This window comes from Protopterus annectens, chromosome 10.part0 (genome assembly GCF_019279795.1).
Source record: "Protopterus annectens isolate FY-2018-M chromosome 10.part0, PAN1.0, whole genome shotgun sequence".
Classification (NCBI taxonomy): Eukaryota; Metazoa; Chordata; order Ceratodontiformes; family Protopteridae; genus Protopterus; species Protopterus annectens.
The window spans coordinates 75424169-75442959 of NC_056744.1; the positions used below are offsets into that span (position 1 = coordinate 75424169).

Here is an 18791-nt window from a genome sequence, read left to right on the forward strand (position 1 = left end):
AGATATATAGATATATAGATATATATAGATATATAGATATATAGATATATATAGATATATAGATATATAGATATATATAATATAAAATCTTTCTCTAAATATATTTATATACTGTTGAGGTTTTTCTAGCTTTTGTTTTTTGTTGTGGTTAAGTTTTTCTATAGTTACTTGGTCCTTCCTGTACAGTTGTGTATCATGGCTGAGGAGAAAATGCCAGCACGTGTGGGAAATGTGGCCAAAAGATTCCTTGTTCTGATGCACACACTTGTCTGTCTTGGCCCCCTTCGTAGGTTCATAAGTGTGTACTAGGCTAAATGTCCCTGGATCCTTTACAAGCCTAGCCCATAGGATTACCCTGGCATCGCACCACCTGACCTTGGTTCCCAGTGCCTCTGAGTAAAGCCACTGGTGTGATCCCTGGGGTGAATTTTCTATTTCCCATCCAGTCATCAAGATGTCTCTTGGAGGGCCAGTGTCTGTTCCATAGCATGGGCAGTCTCTGGCTTATGAACCTGCCCCTCCAACATGTTCTTTTTGTGGTAATGAGGTTGAGGTCTCTGGAGCACATGGTGTGGAGGGATTTTGATTTCTTTAGATGTAGCATTTCTAACAGAGCTGGGACATGCATGGCTTTGTAAGTCCAGCAGAGATCACCTAGAAGTAGGAGATATGAGGCAGTGAATAGTTATTTGGGAGCTTTTTTGTCTGTCCATATAGAACAAATATTTAAGGCCTAGGATCCTCTGAGATAATTTTGCAGCCTCTCCTGTGGCAAGTGTGTGAGGTATATGCCATATGGGGCATTGTACTCTGGCCTAATGAGGGAAGAGTAGACTGAGACAATGACCTCTTTCTTTCTGGATGCAAACCCCTTAGTAATAAGATGTGCCACATAGGACTTTCTGACCACAGTGGCAATGTGGTGTTCAAAAGAGAGGTTGCTGTCAGCTTGTGTTCCCAGATCTTATAATGCTTTGAGTTCAGTGGACTAACATCGATGTGGTAATTCATGGGAACTGGGTTTTTCCCAAAGGGGGTGACATATTGTTTGGCATTGAGCTTAAGGCCATGGTTCTAACACCAATCGTTGGTTTCAGTGAGGCCTTTCTGTAGGATGTCAACATCACTTGGGGAGTTGATGGCTCCCAAGTTCCAATCATATGCGAACTTTGTCAGCCAAGAGTCCCTTTGTGTTGGCCTGGACTTCAGAGAAGTAACCAAACAGGGGAAGACTCTGGACCAAACCCTGTGGGACCCGCTCGACTGGTTGGCAGTCTGACTTCTACTACTTTCACACTGTGGGTTTTACCTGTGAGCCAGTTTTGCAACCCTCCTAGTGATATAGGGTTTGATCCTAACTTAGTGAGTTTTTCTATGATTCCTGAGTGGGGAGTGGTATTTGAGGCCTTGGCCAGATCAAGGTTGGCTGTATGAACCACCTTGCCTTTATCCACAGCTCTGGTGACTGACTCAGAAAGTTGACCAAGTTGAGCAGGCATGATCTACCCTTCACAAAAACTGTGTGGGATCCAGAGTTTGGAGATTCCCTATATCCTTGTTTATTAGGTCCATGATGCTTTTGTAGCTTTGCATATCAGACTCATCCGGCTAATGGGGTGATAGTTCTCAGGGTCTGTAGTTGCTCCTCCTTTGTGGAACGAGTGCATTTTGAGATTTAGACTTCTAGCGTTGAGCAGCATGACCCTGAGTTTGCAGTCATTGTGTAGCTGTTACAATGGTAATTTGGTGTTTGGAACATCGCCTAAAAAGGCACTACAGGGGTGGCAAGAGCCTTGGTCAGTATTCGGAAGCCCAGGGGTGACTGATGCAGGCTATCTCTGGCAAAGCATTGAGCTCAGTCAGTTATGTTATCCCTGGCAGATGGATACTGGACCCCCTTAGATTGACACCAGAAATGTAGCCAATTGTTGAAGTCGGTCATTTTCTGCTTTTACTGTGGTGGTATTCTGGGTGATGGTAGGATGCTGCTCAGGTCATACCTGCCTGGGCTACATAATCTGAGAGCTCCTCCATGTAGTCCAGGAAGAGGTACATCTCAGGTCATTCACACCCACATGTATAATGACAGAGCCTTACTTGTACATGTTGAGGGACCTGAGTGCGTGCGTTATCAGATCCTGGCGCCTGACAGGCAGCTGAATGTTACTATCTCCTTATTCAACCTATTGAGTGGGACCTCAGTGTGCCTCACTATAGTCACCTATGGCTAGTGTCGGGCATGCTGTTTTGCCTTGGGGACTTTAGTTGAGTGGCACACTGTTTAGGAGAGTTGTGTTTCATGACCAGTGTGTTGTGGTAGAGTGCATTTCTGCCTTGGAGGTATCTGCTGTTTGGGTAGATTTTTATTGAGACCTTCTGTGAAGGGGTGTGTGGTTTGTTTTTATGTGAAGGCAGTGCTGGTGTGTTCCATGTGTTGTGGTGCAAGTGTTGACCTTCTCTTGACAAACTATTCCGGTCTTGGCTGGAGAGTATGTGGCTTCCAATTTGGATATATGTGCATCTCTCCAAAGTCTGAATGGGAGGTAAGAGGCGATGGTTGTCAGTGTATATGAGACAGTTGCTACATTGCCTAATGATGCACAAGCTCACCAGGTTAATAGGAGAAAGCACAGGGACCTGACCTTTAGACATGCCTGGAGAGGTGGCATTAGTAAGTACTGGAGCTGTTTCCTTGTAGAACGTTTAGTGCTGGTAACACTTGTGTGCTACAGTAATTGCTACAAGAAGTCTGGTAAAGTGCTAGACTAATAAGCTAGTAAAAGTGCAGGAAAGGAAAGAACTAGCAGATCAAAGGTAAAAATTGAAGAGCAGACTTTGGCAAAGATTTTTTTTGTAAAGTGGAAAAGGAGAATGTGGGAGCAGAAGATAATTCAAGGTTAAGTAACTTAAGTGGGTTGGCCATCTCAAATGTTCTCTCTGTATTAGGTAGAATCACCTAATGACACTAGACAGGGAGGAGTGTCCCAGATCAAATTTACAGTAGGGGCAGGCAACTGCAAAGCCACCTGCAAAGCCACCAAGTATAAGAATAAGACACCTGCAAGAGAGTTGTGATCTGCCATGCCTTTATTGTTGGTAGAGTGCAAAAATTAATCTTGAAGGGACTTTTACTGTCCGGTGGAGCCATTTCTAGTAACTTCCACACTACCTAGGACTAGGTATTCCCCCATCTGTGGACCCTAGCATCAAGGGCACATTCTTCTCTTTACAGACCTAATTCTTCTTTAGGCAGCCCCCTCACTCTTCTAGGATCCTCACAGTAGATGTGGAGAGGGTAGTGAAGACAGATGCTTTTGGCAAAGTCTCAGTTGTTTTGGCTTCTACCCCTTCGGGTCAGGAAGCCCTTGTAGCTAAGACTCCAGCTTTTGACTGTTCTTCCTCTGACTCCCTCCTTGGGTTTGGAGCCTTTGGATCCAAGTCATTCAGGCCTGTGTTCAGGTTTGAAGATTTCTGTATCCTCGTATCAGAAGTTTTGCACTGAGCTCCTCAACAATATTCAGATCCAGAGAGCTCTTCGATCCGTTTCTACCCTGTTTGGTCCAAGGTGTTTCAGTTTTCAGGGCTTTAAAGTCATCTCTGCACCTAGGAGCTTTGGCTGGGGTTAGTTTGCCTCAAACGTCTGCCTCAGGGTGGTTTAACTGTGAGTAGGATGAGACCAGGAATTAGAAAGCCACCCTTTCAGACCTGGTTTCCTATCCCTCTCCAGGAAGGTCAGCCCTCGGGGCCATGGAGAGCCCTATCTGCTTCCATGACACAGATGGGTCCTATTCCCTTGGATTCTGTATCCCTTGCTCCGTCAGGTTTGACTAACGCACCCACAGGAGCAGCCGGTACCAAAGCTTCAGGACACCCAATTGGGTATTTCTATCTGTTCTGATACCTTCCCAGATTATCCCACTGAAGAGGTCTCCGAAGAGGACATGTAAGAGGAAGCATTTGGATTCCCCTGAATTTGTCACTGAAGGCATGGATTTTGAGGATGGCAAAGGATCCCCACGGTTACCTTCTGTAGACATCTTGTTCGGAAACCACCTAGAAATCCTAAAACAGAAGTGATTGGAAGCCCAGTAAATCCCTCTGAGGAATCTGCTGCTTGAGGTGTTTGGTACTGGCCCATGTACATCTTGGGTGATTTTGCCTGCAGAGTTCCTAGATAGGCTCCTTCCACGGCCACCACAAGACCAGACTCCATTGAGCCCATATCAAAGAAGCCTGATAAAATTGACTCTGGAAGACAAATGGTTCTGGTCCAAGGGTCCCCCTCTGGAAGACTTAAGATTCTGGTCCAGGGGGCCCCCTGTTGATGCCATGGTTGTCAGTGGCCACCAGGAAGGAACTAGCCAATGAAAGTTCCTCTAACCCCCCCCCCCCCCCAAGGAGTCACAGGCTGTGGACAGGTTTGGGAAGCATGTCTGTTTCAGGGACCTTCGCCTTGAGGTCCCTGAACTACCTGACACACCAACAGATTGTAAAGGGATTGGATGAAAGAACTCTTGGATACCCTGCAGGAACTGTCCAGGAGGCTCATTTCCAGTGTGGTAGGTTTGCATAGCAGTCAGGAGACACTCCTGGATGCACTTCTATGACTCTGCAGAGCCTTTTAAGTCTGCATTATTTGCTCCTTTTGACAGCACCTCTTTTTAGCCCCCAAAGTGAAATGCACTGTCCAGGTGTGAGAAGGATGGAACCCCCCCCCCCCACAAAAAAAAAAAATCTCATCTGGGTGGTGGAAAAATGTGGTTCAAGAAATCGCAAGGATCTTTCCAAGACATGTGGAGAGTCTTCCCCCAGAGGCAGAGGGACAACTCCAATGGTAGACTTTGTTCTCACGGCAGAGGAAACGGACAACTTTAATGGTCCTGAGTGTCTTTGGCAACCCCTTCCAGCACTGCTGAATGGAGGTCCAACTGCCCCCCCCCCCCCAGAGACAGTTGGGGGTCATTTTGCCCCTGCACCGGAGAGCCTGGCTAGGCATAAGATACTTGGGTGCAGAGGATGTACTTCATTCTTCTCCAATTTCCAAGACCATTGATCCACCAAATGAGGGATCAAGCAGCTGCACAAATACAAAAGCTGCTAGACTAGTAATCCAGAGGTACCCCAGACCAGAAAGGATCTGGAACTAATTCAGGATTTGTTAGTGCGAAAGAAAATTGGACTGGCTACCAGTTCTGGATCTTTGCAATCTAAACAGATTTGCTTGAAAGACAAAGTTCCGGATGGTCACTGCTCAGTCCATTCTTCTGTTTCTGGAAAAGGACTACTGAATGTGCTCAGTATTATGCATCTTTGAGATCTACAATATAAAAAAAGTGATCCAGGAGATTTCCGGCTAAAAGCCAGTCATTAATTCAGAGCTCTGCCCTTTGGCCTCACCACAGCCTCCAGGGTGTTCAAATGCATGGCAGTGGTAGCAGCTCACTTGAGACTGCAAGGATTGTGCGACTGGCTCATTACCGTTTCCACCAGGCATAAACTCATTGTAGCAGAAGAGCTCATTCCTAACCTTGTGCAAGTGTGGATAACCATAAATTTTGAGAAGTCAAATCTAGAGCCAAACTAGTAAAGTCAACCGAACTGGTATCCAAAACGGAAAATGCTTTAATGAAAGTCCGTGGAAAAACATAAATCCATAAACCAAAAAACAATTGTAGTTCTGTAAAACTGTAGTAAACAAGCAGATAATTTAAAAAGAACTAAGCGCTTTCACCCATACAATTCGAAAAACAGGCTTCATCAGAACTCTAAAGAGCAGTGCTTTTTTAGCATTGCAAGCCTTTCAGGATGCTCTCCCGTCGGGTACAATTTGCAGTTCAAACTGACCATGTCAATGGTTTGGTACATCAACAACCAAGGAGGAACCCAATTGTACCTCCTATGTTGAGAAGCGCTAAGGGTGTGCCAATAGTCTAGTAACTTTCTGTGATGCTGTGGCTTCATCTGGTGCTTTTTTCGAAGGACTAGATAAATAGTTCTATTGAAGCAGCTACATGGAATTCTGTGCATATCTTCACTAAACATAAATTGGATGGCATTTCTAAGTTCAGGACATTTTTTGCCAGGGCCATAGTCCATGGCTTTCTGGAGAACTCGACTACTGCTTTCACCTTCTCCTAATGAGCTTTTGTACTCCATGTAAAAAATACTGGAACGGATGAATAGGAGGACATAGAATAGTTGTGTAAAATCTTACCTTAACAATGGATGTTCTCTGCAGTATTCCAGTCCCTCCCTACTTCCTTCCCCCATGGTTGTTTCCATCTTTACCTTGGATGGTCATACCTACTTCCTTAAGCTGGCATTCCTCCTGGGACATTAGGTTGTAAGGTTGGTGTCCGCGTACTTCACTTTTAGGGCTGATCTACTATAGCAGCCTAAGTAGAGATGTACCATGCCTCTACAGTATTGAGATTTGTATACTGGCTGACGTTGGGTCACCTACGGTCGACTGCTCTTTCATGTAAAAAAATATTGAAACCGAGAAGAGAAGGACATCTGTCGTTGGTTTAAGATTTTACACTGCTATTGTGCAAGATTTGCTAACTCTGTACTAACTCCCCTTTTTTAACGGCAGCTTGTGTTCTAGACTAAACTGAACTACTGGTGCAGGTATTTCACATAGGATTCCTTTATGCCTTTCTGTCACTGTATGTACTTGTATTAATCCATGGTAGGGAAGGCAGTTTGTAGCCTGCAGTACAAATACCTTGGCCTCATCCCATTTACCTTTCTCTGTTTGCTGTCATTACCTTGGTTCCTTTGCCAGTTTTCAAGTAAAGTACAGCCCTTTCTTGCCCATCTTCTGTACCCCTACTTGCAGTCAACCTTGTTGGGAAAATATCCTATCTTCTATCCTGTGTTGGCTTCATTCTTAAAATACTTTTTTATAAATGTAATGTTTGATGTCCTTCTGTTCCTATGTTGCAGTATTCTAGGTGTGGGATTTCCTGCCCTCAGGTGAATCGTATGTCTGCTTCTGTACAAAAGCTTCAGCTTGGCTGCTGTAGTGTGCGTGGGACATCACATGTAGGGCCATAAACCAAGGGGCTTTAAATGTGACGTCTGCACGTACAATCCTCAGTACTTTTCAGCCGCAGACATTCGCATCATACAATCGCTTCTTCACAGATGTCTCATCTTAAAGATAAGTAGTCCATTGGGTTTCAAACTTTCTTATTTTTGACGATTGTTATAGCTAAAGCTTGGTTGTTGTAGCCTTTAGCTGAGGTAACGAAAAAGGGGAAAGTGCCAATGCGGTTGCCAGATAACCTACAAGGATGCCCACGGCATGTTTTTTTGCCTAGGCCGGGAACATAATTGCGCAATTTGTCATTCGTTTGTGCCAAAGACCTTGCTTGGCCATCTAGCTGCGTTAAATCTCTACCGCGAGAACCAACGCCTCAGATGGTTAGCCTTTAGGATGGAACCTGCATTGGAGGCCGCACCTGAACCTTCATGCAAGAAGGCCAAGTTTCCTAGGTCTTCACCTGCCGCTCTGCTTACAGACACACCACCAACTGCCGATTTAGGGGTTGAGGTGCATTCTGAGGATCCACCAACTGCAGCGACGTCCCTTGAGGAAACAATTTCGCAGCTGACTGGCATGTCTGCACATCTCACTCTGACATCGGGGAACTAGTTTCTGTGGTACTTCGGCAGGATCCAGACTTTGGATGTGCTAATCTCCATACCCGATGCCAGGCCACTGTACTTCTCCAGCCAAAAAGAAGCAAAAAGCAGCACACCTCATTTTCAGAAGTCACACCGGATTGGCAGGCCTTCACTTCCTTTCTCATGCAGGCCTTCATGGTCCTTGGGCCTTCAGCCTCGGCCGCTTCCATCTTGCCTGTTCTAAGCCCTAGGCATGTCTCTGCTTCTTTCCTCCCATCCATATCCTCTCTGGTCAGGGAAGAACATGATTCTTCTTTCTCCATCAGAGGAGTCCATTTGTTATGTTTCCCAGATTGTCTCCTCCAGGAATATTACTCTCCAGATGAGGAATCTGTAGAGGGCTCCTCTCCCCCTGAGGACATCTCTCTTGGCGAGACCATCACCAAGAGGATTTACTTTAAATGGGACACTTCCCAAATGACTTGACACCCAAAAAAGGTACTTTGAACTGCTGCAAGTGGAATCACCCTTCCCTTCAGCAGTTCCCCATGTTCTGCCTGCTTACTTGGATGCTTTCAATGAGGCCTCTAAGGCCCCTGACTCCCCAGCCTCCGGCCCCTAAGCACCCTGACCACTTCTATAAAGAACCAGAAGACCACAAATTTGGTTAAGCCACCTTTGGCGGACCCGGCTGTTGCCACCACAGCAGATAAGCAATCTAAACTGCTGCCTTCTGTCTCCCTACTACCCACCGACTGACAGACAAGTACATGGATAGGATGGGGAAGGTGAACACTTCTGGCTTTCAGTACCATAAATTCAGACCCACATGACCAAGTATGCATTCTTCTCCATGCTGGCTTCTATTGCCTGACAGTCTCAGCAAGACAGACTTCTCATTTAAACTTTCCTTGGCCCACCAGGTAGCCAGGCACTCCATATGCAGCAGCTATGATTCTGCAGAAGCATCCGCCAGATCTTCACATTTCGCCGTTTCACTCTCACACTTGGGTTATCTGCCTGCAGGTAGCCCTCAGTTAGCCTGAATATCAGAGACTTAGTATTTCTGCGTCAGATGCTGTTGCTCCAGGACTGACGTCAGGTCGTCAAAGGTATAAAAACAGGCAGCCGACGCCATTATCAGTCTTTCTTGCCAAGGAGCCTGAAGCAGAAGCAGTTCGCAAGTGCTGGTCTGCTGCTACCTGAATTTTCGTTTATGAATTGAATAATCCTGAAGTCTTCTAAAGCCAAGTACTCCGTGGGGGGATCCTTTTTTTTCTTGCTGTAACCAATGTCAGAAAATGTTAACAATTGTCTTGCCTATGGAAAACAAATACCTCTTGAGATTTTCATTCTTAAGTCACCTGTTTAGGCCCCGACCACAACGTACCTCGCTGTTGGTTTTGCCTTGTTTAACACCCGAACCATTAGTCGTCTGGCTCTGTTGCTAAATTCTTTCGCTGTTTATCTCTGTATTATGAAATGGCTTCGGTAAGCCATCAGACTACTGATATTCTGAAAAACTTAAGGTTAAAGACAGACACTGCATAGGTCCAAAACTGCCGACGACGCTTCCGTTAAGCTAGTCGCCAGTCTGCTAGTACTAAAGTGCTTTTGCAGCCTCTGGTGCTGATTTTAATGGATTCGCAGGCCTGTACTGAGACCCATTCGGAGTCCGGTATGCCGTGAGACTCTTCCACAGGTTCCATAGTCGGTGTCTCTAGCTTGGATAGGTCCAGAGCTGCTGTGCAGGCACCGGCTTCTGGGGCATTTCTTTGCTCAACCGATGTTAGACTCAAACCGGCTTTTTTTAACCAAAACTACCAAATTTCTTAGGCCCAAAGTATGCACTACGCCTAGAAAACTAATTACCAAAAGTGCCTGTACCTGCTCCCATGCCACAAAAACAAATGCTTAGAATGGCAAAGACCTTATTACGTTGATTAGGGGAAGTCCGCCTTCCCCAGCTGAGAGAGAGAGACCAGTCCCCTACAGCTTCTACAGACCAGGAGTCAGATGACTGAGATTTCTGATTATGAAGACCTGCCCTTATCTGCTTTGAGGAGTCAGATGCAGAGGAATCCATTCCCTCTGCCACCCCTCCAGAGAATTTTTCTTTTGGTGAAACCTTGCATACCTTGAGAGCATTTCCACTGGGAATGCCAAGACTATTCTCCGTCCAAAAAGACTGAATTCCTAGAGTTGCCTCAGCACAGGCCTTTAGCACTACCCCCCGTCCTGGATGTTTATTTTTATGGATTCCAGTCTTATGACACTACCTCCTGCCCTTAGGAAACCAGGCAGGTACTACAGAGTACCTGACACTCAAATTTTTCCAAGAATCCTACTGCTGACCCAGAGATAATTTTTCAAGGGACTAAAGGTATCAAGGCTACTACAGCCAAGAATCCCACCCCTTCGGACAGGGATTCAGAACTTTGGACAGATGGGGGTAAGAAGGTATATACCTCTGCAACTCGTGGTATTAGGTCATTGAATTGTCAGTTTCACGTGCTGAAGTACCAGCAGTGTATTATGGAACTTGTTAGTGGCAACCTTTACAGACTGTGCAGAAAATAAAGAATTGCAGGATCTTATGCACTCTGCAAGCCAAGTCAGTAAGCATACTTTGCAGTGTGTCTTTGACTCCCTAGAAGCATCTTGCCAGGCAGCAGTCACTGGATCTGTACTAAGACATGCTTGGCTTAAGGAGTAGACCTTGCCAGACAGTGTCAAATCAGTTAGTAGATGCTCCTTTGAACAAGGACAGTTTGACACCAAAGAAGAAGAGGTTCTTATAGATGGAAGAAAAAGCTTGTCTATGCAGACTGTTAAAGAATTCTTAGAAGTGCAACCCCCTAGATTCAGTAGGCATTGCCCTTCCAAACACTGGTCCTTTACAGCCCCCTCCAGGCCTTCTCAAAACCAGACCCAGGTGAAACAGACCACCCCAGGCTAAAGTATCAGGCTATGCAGAGATCTAAGTAATGGAGTGCCCCCACCCCTAAAGCAGGGATTGGTAAGCCACCTTCTTACAGAAAAAAATGACTTCTTTACACCACTCCCCAGCCCTGCCCAATTGCTTGTTGCCCCTAGGAGGAAAACTTGCCCTTCATGCAGAAATGTGAATGCCAATCACACAGGACTGGTGGGTCCTCAACATTGTATCCCAGGGGTACAGATTTTATTTCCATTCACTGCCAACCCCAAGCAGATTTCCAGACTTTCCTCCAAACCAGTGGGCGGAGGCTCAAAGCCACATAGCTTCCCTGCTCAGTATCAGAGCTGTAAAACAAGAGGGTTCAAGGATTCTACTCCAGACTCTTCCTGGTACACAGGAAGGAGGCCTCTTGATGCCCAATCCTGGATCTTTCAATTCTCAATACCTTCCTGGTGGTACCAGAATTCAAAATGCTTACCCGGCAACAGCTTCTTCGTTTGCTAGCCAGGGATGCTTGGTTAGTCACTCTAGACTTAAAAGAAGCCTGTCTGCACATCCCCATAAGGGAGTCATACAGGAAGTATCTACGTTTCAGGGCAGGATCTATGCATTATCAGTTCTCTGCACTTCCCTTTGGCTTATCTACTGCGCCCAGAGTTTTCACAAAATGCCTGGCTCCAGCCATTGCATACTGCAGGCAGAGAAATATCCAAATTTTCTTGCACTTGGACGACTGCCTGATTCAGGCGGACAGTCAGGAATTGCTTTTTGCAGCAATTGACATTTTGTGAAACACTTCCTCACTTCCTTGAAGTACACAATCAACGAAAAATCAAAACTGGTACCCAGTCAAGATTGTATTCCTGGGAGCAATCTTGGACACATCCCAGATGGCATTCATCACTTCAGAAAAACAAGTGACAGCCGACATCAAATAGCCACCAGAACCTAGCTGTCTGCAAGAAAAATACTGCAGACCCTAGGATTCATGGCTTCATGTATACTGCTAATTCCATATGCAAGACTGCATACGAGGAAACTTCAGTATTTGGTGCCAACATTCTCAGGACCTGGAAACAAGTCTTTCCTATCATACCCTGTCTGACAGTTCCTTTGGTGGGCAGAAGCATGCTACCACAAGGGACTGCCCTTTTCTCAACCCCATGCTGCCCAGACCCTAACCACAGACTCGTCAGACTTTTGCCTGGGGAACACACATGGATGGCAAGTGCATTCAGGGCCACTGGTGCCCAAGTCAGTATCATCTGCACATCAACCAAAAAGATGCTAGCTGTGCAGAATGCCTTGACAGCTTTCAGATCCCTATTCTTTCCAGGACAACTGCTGCTAAAAACTGATACCACCACAGTTATGTGGTACATCAACAAGCGAGGGGGGACCCCACTCCTACCCACTCAGCAAGTTAGCCATGACCCTGTAGCACATGACCTTGGACATGCAAGTCCATCTGCAAGCTCAATTCCTGCCAAGCAAACAAAACTCACTGGCAGACAACTTGAGCAGAAATCTCCTAGACCCACACGAGTGGTAATTGGAGCCCAGCACCTTCAAACCTTCTGATTCAGAAATGGGGGGACCCCAGAGATGGATCTATTTGCCTCCCCTTACAACCACCAGTTCAGCAAATTCTGCACCAGGAATCCTCACAGCAGGGCCTGGAAAGTGGATGCCCTATCTTTTCAGTGGGTAAATCTCTCAATCTATGCCTCTCCCCCTCTGCCCCTTCTCTCAAGTGTATTACTCAAGATAAGACCGGACAGACCAAGGACAATTCTCATTGCCCTAGACTGGCCATGCCAGCATTGGTACCCACTCCTGCGCAGCCTGTCACCAGAGCCACACTGGCACCTACACCAGAACCCAACCATGCTCTCAGCAGGAGGGACAGATTTTGCATCCACAACTGCAAACCCTAAATCTTGCAGCCTGGCTTATTCCTTGAATTCTCCAGCAACCCTAAGCAAGCAGGTGCTGGATGTCATTCTTGAAGCCAGAGGACCCAGTACAAGAAAATACTATGCTAAGTGGAAAAGGTTCTGCTCCTGGGATTCTGTCTAAAGGCAAGGAGGCAACTCTACCCTCCCTGCCTCTAATCCTGGATTACTTAACCAATCTATTCCACAAAGGCCTGTCGTCCTCCATTAAGATACATGCCTCAGACATTTCCGCTCATTACAACACTGAGCCACCTCTTTTCTTGCACCCTGTTATCAAAACGGTTCCTGAGAGGGGCAAAAAACTTAAGGCCACCAAGGAGAGCACCCACCCCAGCTTGGGACCTGAAAAGGTCATGCCCCCCCCCCCCCAAACCTGCTGTGTCAGCAGACTTAAAATTACTCTCTCGGAAAAACAGCCTTGCTTCTAGCCAACACTTCAGCTGGAAGAGTGTCTGCGCTACAAGCACTTATGGCTGTGGAACCCTTCATTATTTTCCATGCTGACATGGTTTCCCTCGGGACTAACCCTTCATGCCAAAAGTGGTGTCCAGTGTGGCTGTCAGCCAATTGTAAACTTTCTTCCCTAATCCTCAAAATAAAGGGGAAAGGATCCTGCACTCCTTGGATGTGCACAGACAGCTCAGATTCTACCTTGATTGGACTAAGCATTTCAGAAAATGTGACCAGTTACTAGTCAGCTTTGCAACAGGGGCAGAGGGCAAGGCCATTTCAAAACAATTTCCAAATGGATAGCACACTGCATCCATTTCTGCTACAAGCACCATGGGAAACCAACCCCTCAGGGGGTCAGAATACATTCCACTAGGGCAACATCTACCTCTACAGCATTTCTCAGGGGAGTCCCTACCAGGGACATCCTGGAAGCTGCTACCTGGACTTAAGTACACACCTTCACCAAGCATTACCACCTGCCTGTCTTTTTTTTCCAGATCCAGGGCAGTTTTGCAACAGTCCTGCAAGGCATACTAGCCAGCCCCAACTCTTCTTGACTGCCTCCACCCATTCTCAGCTTTGGGAATCCACCCAAGTGTGATGACCAACAGTGAAACAAGAACAACATAGTTCAGTTGTGTACACTTGCCATAAATGTAGATGTTTGAATGTATTTACTGTTGCAGTCCTGGTTTCCCTCCCTCCAGCCCCCTGTTTTCTCTCTCTCCTCTATGGCTATTACTCGCCCCTTTCAGGGTATTGGTATTTACTTTTTACTGGTGGTGGTTTCCCCATCATAAATTAACTCCCTATTTGTGGGGCTCCTGACATTTGGGGCAAAAAAAACTGATGTAATGGCATCAGCTGCCTTATTTTATACCCCTGACAACCCGAGGTCAGTCCTGGAGTGACTACATCTGACACAGAAATACTAAGTCTCTGGTATTCAGGCCAACTGAGGGCTACATGCAGTCAGATAACACAGCAGTGAATACACTAACATGTACATTTATGGTAAGTGTACACAACTGTACTGTCTGCAGCATCTGCTTCAGCCCTCCGGAGGTACTCATGGCTAAGACTCCAGAACCTCCCAGAGGACTTCAAGGCTAAAGTCTTGGAAGTCCCTCTGGACCTCAGTGTGCTGTTTGAAAAACATTCCGCTGAACATTTTTAAAATCTACAAGAAAAAAGCAAAGCGCTCCAGGACATTTAGCACCTGCTGGTGTCACCCATACCAAAGTATTACACTAATTACTCTGCTTAAAGCCACATTTGTAAGATGTACTCCACAGCCCTCCTCTTCCAGGTCCAGGAGAGGTGCCAGAAGACCTACTAACCCCAGATCCTTTGCTATACCACAGCAACCCAGACAGCCCTTTCAGGACCGAGGAGGCCCCAGTAATGCTAACTGCCTTGCTCACCTCCCCCTCTCAGCCCACCTCTCCCACTGTCTTCCCCTTTGGCAATTCATCACTTCAGTAAAATAACCTTGAAACAAAAGACCATCCAGAGTAAAGGTGTAGCTGTAAAACAACCAAAATTCCAAGAACAAAGCAGCCAACGTAAAACTGTTTTAATAGCAGCAAAGCTTTCGGATATAAAGTATCCTTCCTCGGTGCTTAAAAATATTCACCACAAAAAGCACAGTTTAAATACATTCATCAATTTAAGTCACACAGCCAATCCAAATAATTATATCAATAGCTCTTAATCTTTAAAAATACAGTGTATATTAGATATCTATAAAATTCATGGAAAATTTCTTACAAAAAAATTATACTAAAACCTGTTTTGTTTTAGTATAAAGTTTTTTTTTAGTAAAACATTTTATAGCTGTTATCTAATATACATCGTACTGTATTTACATTTTTTTAAGAGTTAATATAATTATTTGGCTGTGTGACTTAAATTGGTGAATGTATTTAAACTGTGCTTTTTGTGGTGAATGTTTAAGCACCGAGGGACACTTTGATATCCAAAAGCATTGTTAAGTGCTTTCTGTTTTATGTTGGTGTTTTCTGCTTTGTTCTTGGAATCCATCACTTCAGAACAGTGGGTCTTAAACATTATCCAAAAAGGGTACTTCCTATCCTGAAAAGAGAAGCCACCCAGAAGAGGCATCCTTTCCCTCCCCAAAAACCAGGCCCATCTCATGCCACAAGTTCTGGCAGATCTTCTACAGCTAGGCACCATAGAGCCCGTTCCTCCAGGACAAGAAGGAAAAGGGTTTTATTGCAGTCTCTTCCTGGTCTCCAAAGAAGATGGCACCTCGAGACCCATCTTGGATCTGTCCTTTTTTAAACCTACATCGTCAGGTACCCTCCTTCAAAATGTTCTCTTCCCCCACCTTGCTGCCTCTCATTCCAGCCAAGTACTCCATGGTCACCCTAGACGTAATGGAAGCCTACCTGGACATACCCGTCAGGAGTTCCCACAGACCATTCCTGCGGTTCTCTGGCTCTTCCTCTCATTTCCAGTTTACTGCCTTGCCGCTTTTAGCATCTGGTTTATCCACAGTCCCCAGGGTTTTTATAAAGTGCCTGGCCCCAGCCATTGCCTTTTACAGAACTCTGATACAAATTTACTCTTATCTGGGCGACATCCTGATTCTGGCAGAGTCCAGGGATGCTGTACTAAAGCATCTACATTTCACTATGTCCTTTCTGCAGAACCTAGGATTCACAATCACCCTCCCCAAATCCTCTTATCCCAAACCAGGACAAGATTTTCCTCCGCTGCCAAATCAGAACAGACACAATGAAGGCCTTTCTACCTCAGGACAACGTTATATCTTTAACTTCCCACTTCCAGGATGCCCTACTATCCTGAAAGGTGACTGCAAGACATTTTCTTCGCTTCTTGAGTTTGATGGCAGCTACCTCTGGCAAGAATGTACATGTGCAACCTGCAGTGGTTTCCAAAGAACACCTGGTCCCAGCACCTACATCCCCTAGAGCAGGCCATCCTCCTCCTTCACTGTCTGAAAACAGAAATCAGCAGCAAGTGCAATTGAACCCAGGGCTCCCACTACAGCTACCCACCCAAATTATGCATACAGATGCCTCAGATTCAGGTTGGGGAGCAACTCTGACCTCTTACAAGATGCAGGAGAAGTGTCATCCCTCTCTTCAGGCCAGACACGTCAATATCTGGGAAATCGCAGCATTTTTCGTAGCTCTACAGACCTTCACCCCCCCCTCGTGGTTCCAGGGGTGCTCCAGATTGTCACAGACAACACCACGGTGATGTGGTACCTCAAGCAGGGAGGAAAGGGCCATCAGCTGTGTAGTCTATCCCTGCTGATAAGAGACTTGGCCTCCTGGCTCAACTTAGTCCTGCATGCGGTCTACATCCCCTCAGACAACCACCAAGCAGACCTCTTGAGCAGGACCTCCTCGCCTCACCGCGAATGGATGTCGAGCAAGGAGGTCGTCTTGACAGTCCACTGGTGGGGTGCTCCACAAATACCTTTTGCCTCCCCCCAGAACAGGGAATGGCAGAGCTTCTCAAAAACCCACTCTCTCTTACAGCATGGAGAGTGGGACGCTTTTAGCATCTCTTGGGAGGTGAAGTTCCTTTATGCCTTGCCCCCATTACCACTAATTCAGAAAGTCCTGAAAATCCAGGACAAACCAAAAATCTTGGACTCCCTACTGTCCAAGGCAGTACTGGTTCCCCCTACTTCACAAACTAGCCAAGGGCAATTCAAGTTACCCTAAAAGTTGGATCTACTGTCACAAGACAAAGGAACTCTTACACCCACAGGTTACAGGTGTTGTCTGACTCTGTGGGTGATAAACTTTTGATTCCTTTCAAACACCACTACTATGAGGACATTCTTTCAGTCCTAAGGGAGGCAAGGAAACCTACCACCAAAAAATCTTACCTGGCTAAATGGGGAAAGATTTGCTAAATGGTGTCTGCAAAATGGACGGGAACCTAGCTCTACAGAGGTTCCCCTGGTTATAAACTACTTGTCAAATGATTAAAAATGACCTTTCTTATTTTTCTGTTAAGTTCCTCTCTGCCATATCAGCCTGCGTGCCCCTGGAAACCCCCTTGCTGGCCAGGCTCTATTTAAAGCTCTTCCTTAAAGGGGTCTTGCACGAGACCACCTAGGAAACATATCCCACTGCCTTGGGACCTTAACTACATCTTAGGGAAATTACCCCACCATCCCTTTTGAAAGTGCCAGCCCTTCCTCCTTACAGATGTGTAATGGAACACTGTCCTGGTGGCTATCACTTTAGCCAGAAGATTGTCGGATCTGCAGGCTCTAATGGCCTGTCCCTAGTACAGGGTGTCCCGTGCGAACCAGCCCCTCCTTTATGCCTAAAGTGGTCGATCTCTCTTAGCCAATCCATTCATCTGCCCACCTTTTTTCCCTCACCCACTAACAAAGGAGAGGGGATACTGCACACACTAGGTGTGCACAAACGAATTTTACCTGGACAAGACCAAGGCCATCAGAAAGACTAACCAGCTCTTTGCCTTGTCCAGGACTCCGGGGTGGAAGGAGACCGTCTCCAAGCAAAACATTGGATGCTGGATCAGGGATGCCATTTGCTTCTGCTACTCACCACGGAATGGAACCCCCAGTGGGTATCAAGGCCCATTCACTACAGCTGTGATCACCTCAAGGACCTTCATAAAAGTGTAGACAGTGTCCATTTTGGAAGCGGCCACCTGGGCCACTATCAACACCTTCCCCAAGCATTACAATTTGGATCAAGTTTCCAGAGCTAGAACAGGATTCACCAGAGCAATGCATTTACCACCACCCTCTCCTCTTAAGCTGTGGTACGCTCCCACACCTAGAATACTGCAACATAGGAACAGGACATAGAATAGTTGTGTAAAATCTTCCCATAACAATAGATGTCCTTCTCTTCCATGTTGCAGTATTCCTTCCCGCCCACCAGTCCAACCCCTAGTCTTGTACCTTCCTGTACTACCTACATTTTAGTAGATCTCAAAGTTACACACCTGTAAACAACTGACACCTTCTGTGGGGCCTGTTCTCTGCCTGCTGGCCTTCAGGTTTTGAGGATTGTGTGTGCAGATGTCACACACTTAAGTCCCCTTGGTTTATGGCCCTACGTGTGATGTCCCACGCACCTACAGCAGCCAAGCTGAAGCTTTTGTATAGAAGTCAACGTACAAGTCGCTTGAGGGCAGGAAGTCCCACACCTAGAGTACTGTAACATGGAAGAGAAGGACATCTATGGTTGTGGTAAGATTTTACACAACTATTCTTTAGGATTGGTCTAAAATCCCACTCACTTCTTGAACCCCGCCCTCTAGCTTAATCATCCTTTCCACTTTGAATTTCTTGCATGTGTTATGTATAAAAGCCTTACCTGTATACTTTAAAACGTATCCCTTCCAGTAGAACAAGGTGGTTTAGGACTACCTAATTTGAAGGATCCGTTTATCCCACAAACTCTTGCCCTCTTCTCCCAGATGAGACTTAAATTTCCAGAATTTGTGTTAAAGCTGTAGGTACTAGAGTGCTCAGTTGATCTGAAGGTACTAGAGTGCTCAGTTGATCATAAGACAAGTGAGAGTAGCTGAAGAAAAATTAAAGGTGAAGGTTATGAAACTTTTTTTGTCAGCAGGAGCAAATAAGATTGGGTTTAAGTTGCTACATTGGGTGAATACAACAGGAATAATGTGAAGTGAGTTTAATGCAACAGGAGTAGGGCATGGTTGATAAAATGGAAATGTGTGTATTTGTGTAGCTTTCTGTTATGTCAACCTTGAAACTTTGAACTGTTTTTGTTTGAGAGGTATAAAACTCTTAA

General features: G+C 45.9%; 1 protein-coding gene across 1 annotated transcript in view; it reads left to right on the plus strand.

Moving 5' to 3' along the window:
* The window catches only part of LOC122814096 (small ubiquitin-related modifier 2-like), a 139890-nt gene that overhangs the window by 85085 nt on the left and 36014 nt on the right, over positions 1–18791 (plus strand). The gene's annotated exons all lie outside the window — the stretch shown is intronic.